The sequence below is a fragment of the Parasteatoda tepidariorum genome, chromosome 3, assembly GCF_043381705.1.
Source record: "Parasteatoda tepidariorum isolate YZ-2023 chromosome 3, CAS_Ptep_4.0, whole genome shotgun sequence".
NCBI classification, from domain to species: domain Eukaryota; kingdom Metazoa; phylum Arthropoda; class Arachnida; order Araneae; family Theridiidae; genus Parasteatoda; species Parasteatoda tepidariorum.
In genome coordinates this window covers 95,711,404-95,725,232 of record NC_092206.1, presented here as the reverse complement: position 1 = coordinate 95,725,232, position 13,829 = coordinate 95,711,404, and positions in this window count along the sequence as shown.

The following is a 13,829-nucleotide window of genomic DNA, read 5'->3' as shown; positions in this document are numbered from 1 at the left end:
TTCTAATCATATGTTATTCAATAAAAATGTAGCTTTAAACGTTTAACGCAACCTTGTTGGAAGTCGCATAAGAAGTATAACTTCAAAAAACATTTATTATTGTATTTATTGTGATAAAGAATTTTTATTGTAAATGTCACATAATAGTTTGGTTCAACTTAAAACGGTATGCATTTTTGTGTGTATGTTATATTTATGTAATATTGTTTTAGAGTTCTAGATGTACAAGTATTTTGCTTAACTTCAATAATTTGAATAAACTTTATTTCTTTAAAAATAAAAATATGTATCATACATTTTTAATCGTATTATGACTTGCACTACGCATTTTTGCTTTTAAATGCATTTCATTTAACTTTAATCACACACAAGCACAGAATTTAACGCTTACTTTTCGAAGAAATATTAATTCTCACTAGATTCGGTGAATTTTTTTATAGAGTACAAGACAAAAAGAGCGTTTTTGGAATATTTTGAAGGGAAAATTAGACATTTTACCAATCCATTCTACTATTCACGTTGAAAATTCTATGCGATAATTATGAATTTGCAAATGAATCATTCATTCAGTTTAAAAAAAAAAAAACAATGATTATAAGAGATTTTATTTTTAAAAAGAAGAATTATTTACGAGAGAAAACATCAGCTTGTTAATATTCAAAATAGAAATAAGAACAGATGTTTAAATTAAGATGCTGAATGACTGTGTGCTCATGACATCAGAGAATGCATTCCATGGCCTTATTTTTATTTTCTTCCACGATTGTGGCGATTGGCCTTGAATGGAAAAGCGGCCAGTAGTTGTAACATAAAAGAACTGAGAGATCTACTTTATAAAGTGTGACTGTGTAAAATGAAAATGTGTGCTTAAGAAACTTTAACTTCAGCACCAGAGAAACTTGCCCCAATTTTAACTTCCTGAGATTCGTGCATGAAGGACAATTCCCAAATTAGAGTCTTTGTTATTCAAACAATTAAATAAAAAAAATATTGTAAAGTTTGGAAAACAACGATCTCCAGTAAAAATTCAAGATCAAAAAAAATTTTAATTAACTATATGGGTTGGATAAAAATATAGAAACACTTCTATACCAACTACACCATTACTTGTAATAACTACAATAGTATTAAGAGCCATGATAGCTAGGTGGCTGAGTGGTAGTGCTTCGCACTCTCTTGCCACAGGTCCTGGGTTCAATCCTCGGACCGGGCAAGGTTGACGCAGCCTTTCATCCCTTCAGTGGGTCGATAAAATGAGTACCAAGCATGCTTGGGGACTAAACAGTGGGGGTTCCGCGTTCGGCTGACCACCAAATCGGAACATCTGCTCCTGCACCTCAGAACCCAAGGTCAAGAAAACTGATATGGGCACAGTACGCCTTAGACCTCTATGGACTGTCGTGCCACTGAGTTCAGAGTTTAGATAGCCAGGTTGGTAGGGCGTTGGGCTTATATCCAAGAGGTCTTGAGTTCGATCCCCGCCGGCCGAAGTCTCCCCCTGTAGTACATGATGATTGGTGCACGTTAAATCTGTCGGATCATAATGTCCCCCATGTTTCTGTAACAAATCAATATCTCCGGGAGTTCTGAATTTGTGATTAATCATTCTCTGGTTCAGGTCAAAATTACGATCTGTGGATGAAGGAAAGAGAAAGTTTGATTGGGTGCTCTCTGTAATACGGGTTACGACGTGTGTGTGGCTGAAGTAATATTCTTGGTTAAAACAGGAAAAGCTTTCTTTGCCTTAAATTCGCTTCGTTTTACCAAACAGGCATTCTAGTATTGGCATTAGAAATAACAACAATACAAATAATGTTAACCTTTGAATTAGTTAAAGTATACTTTTAAAGGAATTACTCAAACAAAACTTTTCTCTTTTACGAAAAACTCAGAAGAATAAACAAATTTTTTTTTTTGCCTTAATACTAACCACGAAACATCATTTATAAAAATATTTATTCTTTACTACCTCGTAATCAGTCCGTCGACAGAAACACCTGTATAAGACGTGACTTAAATTTTTATATCAAAGCCATCAACACATAAAACTGATTTTCAATTAAATACTTGTAAAACAAGAAGAAGAAAAAAATAACTCGATTTTGTTACACTCATCTTGCACCATTTTCACACGGAAAAGAGTTTGAAACAAGTAGAATTCCGTAAGCGAAGTTTTCTCAAGGCAACAGCTGCATATCGCCACCTGCCTCCACATCTTGTTTATTTGGTTTGTTTTTTCCGTGCATTCGTTAAGAGGCCGGGTTACACACCATTAAGAGGCTAAACAGTTAAAATAAAATAAACCGTTGCGACTGAAATTCTTTTAGAGAATCTTTTCTTCTTAAGAGCATAAACTTATCAACACTACTTTAGACTAGACTTGAACTTTAAGTAGAAACTAACTCAGTTTAGAATAGTTTTAAGCATACATGATTTTTTATATGAAACATTCTTAAATGCTTGTATAAAGCAGTAACGAAAATATCATATCGGCATATCATTCATCTCTTAAATTTTATTCTTCACTATTTCATAGTATGGAATAAAAAATGTTTTAATTAAAATCTAAAATTTGAAACATGGACAAAACGTGAAAATTGTTTCAACGAAAACCAAATATATAGTGTTACAAAATATAATAATAAATAAATAATGATTTAGAAATGTGTTAACTAAAAACTAAACTTTGAAATACGGACAAAAGAAAACAGGAATTGTTTTTGTGCTGCAACTTGTAACTTTTAACCTTCTCTGATTTCGCTTGAAAAAATACAAAGAACAGCCAAAAAGATAGTGACACAAAATGTAACCGATAAAACATCACTATTTTTTTGTTGTATTTGCTTACATATATTTTTTATCTATTTTTGAACCTATATTCCATTGTTTTTCTCTATACTATTTATTCATTTAAAATAAATGAGTTTTAATTTTCTGTTTGAAGGATTTTTCTCTTTCTATTTGAGAATTTAGTAAAATGGTTTTTTGTTAATCAGTACCGCAGCTTTATGGGGAGTTTCAATTTTCCGTGACATTTTGTAACTATAATACGTGGAATTTAAAAAAATACAGATATGAGTAAAAAATGTGCAGGCAGTACGACGGTATTAAAAAAATGTAATGTTAAATAATAAGTTCAAAAATTATTTTCTATCATACTTGTAGTAAAAAATAGCATGCAGCAGATTTTCAGACAAATACAAATACAGAAATGAAATTCAACGTGGCGAAATTAGCAGTTTTATTAAAAAAAATTAACAGTAGTGTTTTTAATAAATTCCAATTAGTTCAAAAGTTATAGCAATTTTAAGTACTTCTTTCTCTAATTTTTTGCAAAATTTTTTGCTTTAAATACTATCTGTTTATCCACTGTTATAGAATCATTTGTCTTTCTAATCGTGGCGTTTTTGGAAGCAAAAATGCAAGATCTTCATCTTGGTCTTTTCCACTTAACCCTTTGAAGCAAATGTGACACCGGTATCCTTTTCATATATTTTTTTTTCTGACACTTTAACTAAAGCAAAAATATATTTTGGTAATTTTTTTAATTATAAAAAGCAGCCTTATAGTTATTAAAAAATCTCTTAGGTTGTCGGAATTATATTTATACAAAAATATAAAATCCAAAAAAAAAAAAGATTTTTTTTTTTACATTCATATTTAAAAAAATTTCTATAATGGATTCTGCAAATTAAGAAAGTTTTTCAATGAAGATTAACTGTTTCTTTAGATCTAAATTACAGCAAATATGCTCAAATTGGAAAAAATTATTATTTGAAGGCGAGACGTTGGAATATTTTACCTTTAACGCAGAAAGATACAACGGTGTTTCATGTTGCATTTCCTAACCATAAATCATTAAAAAGCCAAATATAATATTTTTCTTCCTTTGAAACCTAAATTGATACAGAATAATAAAAAAAGTAAGAAAAATAAGTTCAATAAAAATTTTGCGTCAAAGGGTTATGGTGTTTAAATTTAACTGCATCCTTTAATTATGAATGCTCTATTGGGTGTTAACTTGAAATAAAATGTTGCTTAATACAATTTTTTGAGATGTTCAACGTTAAGCTGTAAGAAGTACTACTTCTTCTATCGGCATGAAAGCGCTTTGTGGGGCAGAGCCTTCTCTAGAACCTTCTTCCTCTTTTCTTTGCTGTTGTTCTTCAGTAAGTAATTCTTCGGATTTTAAATTCCTCTTTCACACAGTTAAACCATCTGATCTTAGGCATACATTTAACTCTAGTTCCCATTGGCTCGTAATTGAAGATCCTAAATGTCAAGGAAGAAGGGTTCATGCTACAAATATGACCCGCAAGCTTTAAGCGACTTATATATTACGCCACAGTTTGATGAATACGATAAAATTCTCCTTAGTGATACACTAAAGACATTTTCAAAAATCGCATATACAGTTCTAAGAAGAATTTATCAAAAGTAGATAACGCATGTAAGCAGTACTATAATAATAAAAAGTGACTGACACCCTGATACCATTTTCATTCTAAAATGGTAGTAAAATAACAGTCAGCAGTCAATCCATCCGATTATACGTAAAGTTTACGGTAAAAAAAACATTTTTTATCTTTACGGTTCTGAAACCGTTTATAAGCATATATAACCTTATAAATATAGATAGATATAAAACCATGTATCTATATAGATATAGATAGCTAAAGGGATATATATACCATGAATAGAAAACCATGTATAGTATAGTATAGATATAAAACCATGAATACAAAATTATAATTTTTTTAACCATTTGCAACTGGTATGGTTTCAAAACCGTAAAAAAAGACATTTAACTAAACAGAGGAGCTTGGTTTTTCCTTTGTTAATGGATATTGGAGAGGGCAGGACGCAAAATCGGGAGAGCAGGACACCGGAAACTTTTAACGTGATGAAGGGATTGGAGGAAATGTGGTGTCCACTCTTGGACTCAAAACCCAGTTCAGCCGATCATGAGAGTTAGTCTGTACGCAGCTGCCGGCAGCTAAGTAGCTTCCTTAGGTGGGCTTAGTTGATGCGATATAATTCTGGTTATTGAATCGTATTAGGGGATAGCAGTTAATAAACGGTTTTTCTCTTAGTTAACAGTTTGATTACCATCTTATTTTTGGTCATGTGACTGTTTTGTTTGAATGTAGTAAAATAACAAAGACATAAATTGTTATTTAACCATTTTTTCCGAGAAACTTCTAACAGCGCAATTTCTTATTAGTTTTTATCTGCTAATCTTGCGATTGCTTTTTTCTTTTTTTAGATTTGAACAAGTCAATATTATCTAAGTTACCAGATGATTAACAATTCACACAATTATTTTATAAGTCGGCAAAATATTGAAATATTTAAATAAGGCAAACCATTCCGTTTTCAAACAGTTTGAAATTTAATTTTACCATATAAATTCGCTAGCTTTAAAATATACGTCTTAAAACTATTATTAGAAAAATTAATGAAAGTAATAATATTTTCTTTCAGATTTATAAAAACTTCACAGTTTGCATGAAAGTAATTTAATTAAAATATCGAAACTTTTTATATGAGTAAATAATAAAAACAAATGTGTATGTACTATAAGTTTTGATTAAAAAAAATTTTTTTTTCCGAAACCAAATTTTATTTCAGAAACAATTTTACCATCCGAGATATAGCGTTATTAATTTCCTTTATGTTTATAGATACTGTAGTTATTTTTTTATTTGAGTTTTATTATTAGATATTTTGTATATAATATTCATCTTTTTTTAATTTTAAGTCAAGAAATGAAGAAACAGAGTATTCTAGATTAATGAATAAAATAGTTTCGATTGCATCCTGAATTTAAAAGTGAATGAAATTTTTCTTAACTCTTTAAAATAGAATAAAAAGGAACGTTCTATCAATTTTTTTACTGGAAATAAAGTCGCGTTCCTTCTTTGAAAACTTTTACAAATGTCATCTAATTTAACAAAAGAGCGGACGGTGTAAATTAGAAAAGAATTTGAAAAGCCTGTTTTCTTTCTTATAAAAAAGTAATTCCGTTCGTAAATTAGAAATAAAAAAAAACGAGAAAAATTTTGTCAGAAAAAAACTAGAAGTAACAAAATTTATCTAACTTTTTTTTATGTATTTTCCTTGCTTTTCACATCAAGTTAGAAAGCTAACAAACGCTCAGTAAATTTAAAATGGTTTTTATTAGTTAGCAAACCCTATCAAAGTTTTTGCTCACTACTTCTTTGTTCTAAGTAAGTAGAATTTTCTTTTTTTTAAAAAAAAGAAATTGGAATTGTAAATAATTATTGTAAGAAGGAAATTAATTTTTCTAGCGAATGGCCACCGTTTCATCTTCCAGGGAAATAGTGGGCAAAATGGCTGCTCCCAATGTTGGTGAAGTTTACGTGTAAGCGTGTTTACTTGACTTGATACTTAAATAACTGGATCTGATACACAAATATCTAATTTTTAAAACAATTTAGGTCAAAAATCGTACTCAGATGTTTAATAGTTTTAGTTATTTTTATAAAAGCATACTTCTTTATTATTTGTAAAGAATGTTCATGTTTACTAAGTTAATTCAAAATTACTTGTAACTAGGGGGCTAAGCCCACTGTTCGCTGCCGCTCACCAACTCCGATAATTGCTTCGCAGTAATTTTTGCTTCTTGAAAGAAAAAAATTTTTACTTAATTTTTACTTAAATAATTTTAAGCTTTAAAATTATTTACTTAACACACATGTAATAAAAGGAATTCTGTTTGCATACGCTTGTACCTCCTCTTCCCACGTCCAAATTTTATTATCTATTTGCAGAGCCGGATTATACCTTTCGTAGGCCCTAGGCACAGAGCCGGATTATACCTTTCGTAGGCCCTAGGCATAGCCATTTTTGGGCCCTCCCCTCCTTCCCCCACTCCTACCCTCTTTTCAAAATATATGCTAAAATTTTTTGCATATTTTTTTTTACATTTTTATTAATATGGATTTTAATTTACGAATTTGTTTATTGAACTTTATCTGCAATACCGACATACTGCCGATATTGCAGTTGATATCGATAATACCATTATGATTAGTTCGATCGATAACTATATAAACACTTCACGTCAACAATACAACAACAAACCAGCAAAGAAAACAGCGAAATTGATAGTGAGAATAATTACAAGAAATATTTATACAGTAGAACCAATTATCTGGGATGCTCGGGACCATCGCTATCCCGGATGTCTGAATTTCCCAGTTTTCTGGATCGACCAAAAAGTGTCATTAATCGATGTTTTATCGAACCCGAATTACAAGGAAATTACACAAAAATTTGTCAGAATCTGAGATTAAACTAAAAGCGCAAAATTTGGTGAAAATTTACTCATCCGATTTAGAGAAAAACTTTGTAGATGAATTTTTACTATTTTCAAATTTATATGAACATAAATCTGCACAAGAAATGTTGAAGGCTCAAATTAAAGATAAACTTGTGAATACTTTTCCTAACGTTCACATTGCATTAAGAATATATTTGTCGATTCTTGGATCAAATGCAGAAGGAGAAAGATCTTTCTCCAGATTAAAATTGATAAAAAATAATTTGCGTTCAACAATGAATCAATATCATTTGGCATCGCTCGCACTTATGTCTATTAAATACGACATATTGCGTAGTTTGGAATTCGAGAGCATAATACAAGATTTCGTTGAATCCAAAAATCTCAAAAAAGTAATATATTAGATCATAAGATTCTGCAAAATAATTTATTACCGAAAAATACTATATTTTTATTTGTATCTTCATAATTTTGTACAAAATACCCTTGTTGTTTTTAAAGCAAAATTATTTTGTCAACAAATTTTTTTCTCCCAAGTTTTTCGTAGGCCCCTGAATTTCGTAGGCCCTAGGCACGTGCCTAGTGTGCCTATAGGTTAATCCGGCCCTGTCTATTTGTATTAGATCTATTGGTGAACAGAAGTAATTTATATAAGTAATCATTTTTTAAAGTAACATTTATATTGTTATAAAAGTATATTGTTCAAACCTATTCGATGAGTTCACAACCGTAATTTAAAGTTTTCGCTTACCAAACGGGCGGATATATTAAATACAAATTTTGCTTGCATCTCAATGCGCATGAAGATGATCGTTAAGCTCTAAATCATTTAACAGATCTCTGTAACTGTAATTTATAACGTTATATTAATGTTATTTGCACAAAAATAATAATTTTAAAACGGTTAATAAGATTAGACCTTCATTATAAATAACTTTATCTTAAAACGTAGCGAAAAATTACATTATAATAATAATGGAAAAAAAACAACGATTCTCTTAGTTTTAGACTTTTGAATTAAAAGCGTTATAATAGCAGAGCAGGAAATCATAGAAAAAAAATACCTGTATCACTCTTATTAATTTTGCGCTGATGACAACCAAAACAATATGGATATGAATGAGGAAAAACTAGATCCTACCACGTGATTTTCCGGCCAATAAAAATGCACGGAGAACAATGGGAACTGCGACACCATCATTAGATTTTTATATATAGAAACAGATTAATTGTCCCAATTGGATTGAGGCCTATTCTACCAATACGCATTATTTTACTGAAACAATCATACATTAATTAACGAGATTTCATAAGTAGTTAAAATAAAAAATATTATTATTGCCTTAATTGAATACAGACATATTTTAGTTATAAGCAATATTTTTCTTGAATAATAATACATTAATTCATGCGAATTTATATAGACTTTATGTAATATTTATCTAAAACATATTGAATCTTTCTGATTGAATAAAAGCATTTTTAAACAATATGACTTACCTTGCTGTAATAATCATACATCTATTCGTGCAATTTATACGGTTTTTTAATGTAATAACATCCAAACTGGAATAAAGGATAATATAAAATGTAAGTATTACTTTGCTAGAATATTATATTATGTGAAATATTGCATAAATTATGTATTATATGGAATACCAATATGAAATATTATTCTTAATCTGAAATAAACTGATGAAAGAGAATTAGAAGTAAATTAATTTAGAATCAAACCGTAAGTACCCAATAAAGCTTCAATAATCGCAGAACAACCTCTTTCAGGAATGTAAAATTGCCATAATTTATTGCATAAATTATGTATGTAAAACGTTATTACATTAATTTATTCTATCACAAATGCCTCATTTCAATATAGTATAAATCAATTACGAAAGTTTAAAATAAAAGCTTTCGTAAAAAACACGTTCTTATAATTTATTTAAAAAGAAAAATTAATATTCTTTTTGTTACAAATAAAATTAAAATCGCTGAGTGTATACCTTTATTTGGATGACATACCTTTAGTAGTATTTGGAGCTCATGAAAAAATATTGACATACCAAGGCAAGCAATCCATGTTTACAATCACTCAAAACTTAATTGAATATTATATTAAAATCTTTTCTCAATAAATATAGTTATGAAAGTCTTTTTCTCTCTAACCTTTGGATTCGTGCAAAAATAGAATTCTATAAACAAATAAAAATCCGAGAACCATTGCTTGGTTTCTACGAAGTTTTAAAAATTACGAGAAAAAAAAAGGAATTTTATATGTTTCAATAATTTATATGTTTCAATAATTACAAGCCAAAGCATAGATTCCATGGCCATTCTTGGCAAAGAGTGCTGCTTCGTCTAATTGATTTAATTACCACTTTATGATTTAAAGTCATAATGTTGACATGCTCTGTTAAGGCATTTATATTTTCTTTTCCGCAATTATAAATTTGTATTTTAAAATTTTACTTGAAATATGAGATATATTACGTGAAATATGAGATATAATATGAGATATATTTAAGTGGAATATGAGATTACGTGAAATATGACCTTTTATAAGCATCTCGAGCTCTACACTCTCGTTTTAAAAATATAAATTCTTATATGTATTCTAGTTGTCTCAACTTTGTATTAGTTGATCTTGAACTTATTATTTCATGGAATGCATCATTCCCCAACGAAATAAACTAGACTGCAATCGCAAGTTTTATTCTCTGTAAATTAAATTTATCTATTTTCAATTCAAGGTTTTTGTGACCTTCTTCAGTAAAATAAACTCTTTCGGCACAATTCAACATCAGTTTGGAGCATTAGTCTCCATAGACTAAATATCTACTTTGAATTCCAGACTTTCATCATCTTCTTCAATAAACTCCTTCAACTGAAATTTAAAGTATTATTCTCCATAAGCTAAATATCAACTTTTAATCCTGGATTTTCATCACCTTCTACCATAAAATATACTTCTCCACAATGCGCCAAAAATGAAGACTATTATTTCCATAAACAAAATTTTTTCTTTCAGTTCTAGACTTCCATCACCTTCTTCTATAAAATAAACTCCATCAACACAATTCAATAAAAAATTTCAGAGTGAAACTCCATATACTAAGTATCTACTTTCAATCCTGGATTTGATAAATATCTTCACAAACTAGATTTTCATGACCATCATCAATAAAATAAACCCCTTCAACACAATTCAACAATTATTTGGACAATGAGACACCAGAAACTAAATATTTAGTCTTAATTCTGGATTTTCATCACATTTCTTCAATAAGATATACTCCTTCCCAATTCGATAACAATAAAGAATATTTTTTCCATAAACTAAATAACTACTTTCAGTTCTAGACTTTCATCATCTTCTTTCGTAAAATAAACTCCTTCAACACAATTCAACAAAAATTTCCAGTGTAAGACTCCATAAACAAAATATCTACTTTCAATCCTGGATATAATAGATATCTCCACAAACTAGATTTTCATGAGTTACTTCCATAAAATAAACTCCTTTAACAACAATAAAGAGCATTATTTCCACAAACTAAATACCTAATTTCAGTTCAAGACTTCAATCATCTTCTTCTACAAAGTAAACCCCTTCAATTCAGTTCAACAACAGTTTGGAGAATGACACTCCATAAACTCAAAATTTACTCATAATCTGGAATTTTCATCATCATCTTCCATAAAATGTACTCCTTCACAATTCGACACCAATATGAGCATTATTCTTCAAAAACTAAACATCGACTTTCAATCCTAGATTTTTATATCAACTTCTTCAAAAAGCCCTTCCAACACTCACGAATTCAAACGATAAATTTACTAACGTATTCAATAAGTTCCTGTTCACTATAATTTCTTTCGAGAAATGAAGATAAAAAAATTTCTTATCTTATATTCGAAATATTTAAGAAGCAAAAAAAAAAATATTGAGGATTCGCTAGATTAGAATGCCTCATTTCTAATTATAAAATTCAAAACTTACACTTGACAAATGTTTCAACACTCAAATTAAATGCTACTAAAAGAATACTTGAAAAATCATTAAATTTTTTTTCTTTTTTTTGCGAAGCGTTTAAAGCTTTTATTATTCTTTTCTAAGCGTTTATTAGCGTTTCAGGAGACAAACTTCTTGTCTTCTAAAACTTGAGAACTGTTCGATCTTATAGTTTAGATTTAAATCTGACATATTTTTGGAATAGATTCCAACATTAAGAACTAAAGAACTATTTTCCACTGAGAAAGGGTGCTACGGTTTCATAAATATTTCTTTTGATGAACATAAAAACAGATTACTAATAAAAGTCGGCTCTGTTAACAATGCTATGATAAAGAAATGAATTTATGACATCATAAAAACCACCCTCAAATGACAATATAAAGTGTAGGATTTTGAAAGTAGCCATGTATAAGAATGACATAGAATAAACAGGTTCAGCTTTAAACTAAATGGGATAGTTAATTTTCTTTAAAAATAGTCATTACACTCTTTACAAATGGCATGAATTATCTGCATGAATTTTGCCCCGCATCATACAATAAAAATAACATTAAAAATAGTTTTAGTATTCTTAACTAGAGCTAAGATTTTAATAATCAGAAGAATCAATAAGTAAGAAAAAAGGATCCCAAAATCTTAAAAAATACACGAAAAGAAGGAAAGAAAGGAAAACTCTTCTGGTTATAAACGAGTACAATAAGTGCACTGACTTAGGATTATTTTTTAAAATAAATAGTATTGAATTATAAATAACAGAGATAACCGGGTCACTAAGATTGCTGATGCTTTTAGTGTTTTGTTATTACTGTAATGCCTTATTAAAAATACTTGACGCTTATAATATTGTACACAAAAGATGTTATAGAAAAAACACTCTGAGACATTGCCTTGTTTAAGCAAGAAAACTGAAAAAACAAAGATATTTTACTATCCTACATAACAGACAATCTATTTGAGTTGATGGTATAAATTTCATTTGTGTAGGAGAATATGACGATGTTAATAAAAGTAGACACGTTTCGAGCGTTAAGAAATAGGAGCCTATTCTCAAGATTCACCAGACTTGAAGGTTTAAAACGAAGGTGATTTGAAGCAGGAAACTCAAAGCTTCCAAAGTAAAATGTCTCATCAGCTCATCTTGATGTCCTGGAATCTTGCTTCATTCATAAGAATGATGATTCGATAACGATATGGGTACCTCACTACCTCTCTATAGCCCATGTATATGCATTTTACCTTGATTTGTCTTTCTCGGCTTCTGCGTTTTTTTTTTTTTTTTTTTTTTTTTTTTTTTTTTTTTTTTTTTTTTTTTTTTTTNTTTTTGTTTTTTTTTTTTTTTTTTTTTTTAATTTATTAATTTCTTGTCTGTTTTATTCTCGGCTACTTCGGTTTTTCTAGTTTTGCTTTTCAACTTCATTTTACATTTTTTGTTGACAATTACCTTTTTTGTTTCAAATCAATTTTGTTTACCTTATTCATGCTCGGCGAGCTCAAGAATGGTCACCTATATTTCAGCACTTGAAAATACTGACTTTTTTTGCATCTTCACATTTTTTTAACTAATGAAGATTATATCGTGAAGTAAATATCTTTCCGTTTTAGTTTCCTGGGATTTTTCATTTAATTACTACTTATTTTATTAAAGTTATTGAAATAACTTCACGCAACAAAACAGATAAAGTGAAAAAATATCCACCTTATCAATGGCATTTTGAATGTTTTTCCGTTTTCCTCACTGCCGATTTAAAACTGTTAAAACCACAAAAGAATAATGTAATTAGAAAGTAAGCAATTTTTCTAGAAAAAATTTTTTAAAAAATAATAAATAAATAACTATCAACAGATATTACCAAATTAAAGTAATTCTATTTCAATTCAAAAATAGTAGATTAAAATCTTTCTAAAATTAAAAAGAAAATAATAACTTGAGAAATGTTTTTACTGAAAATTTGTTTATTTGATATTAAATACAAACGGGGCGGGGGCTATGGGCTATTTGCATAATAAAATATTTGTAAGTTTCCTGATTATATATTTGTACATTAATGAAGATAGAAACCATGTAACGTAATCTATCGATTTATTGAAATCTTACTATACATAAAAATCTTATGATGGTGTCGCAATTTTCCATTGTTGTCCGTGCACTTTTATTGACCGGAAAATCAAGTGGTTAGATCCAGTTTTTCCTCTTTCATTTTCATATTGTTTTGGTTGTCATCAGCATAAAATTAATAAAAGTCATAAATGTTTTGTTTTTCTTTAAATATTTTTGTATTCGCGATCGCAACGCTCGAGTACGCCGTCTAGCGGGAGCCTGTAAATATGACATTAATTTATCACGTTTTCATTTAGTTCCATCAAAGTCATTGACTGAATCAGACGCCATTTTTTAGCAGCAAATAAGAAACAAAATTTCCCTAAGGAAAAGGCCGAAGAACTTGAAAAAAATCTCCAGAATATTAGTAAATCTTTCAGGAACAGAACACGCCAAACATTTGAAGAAAAATT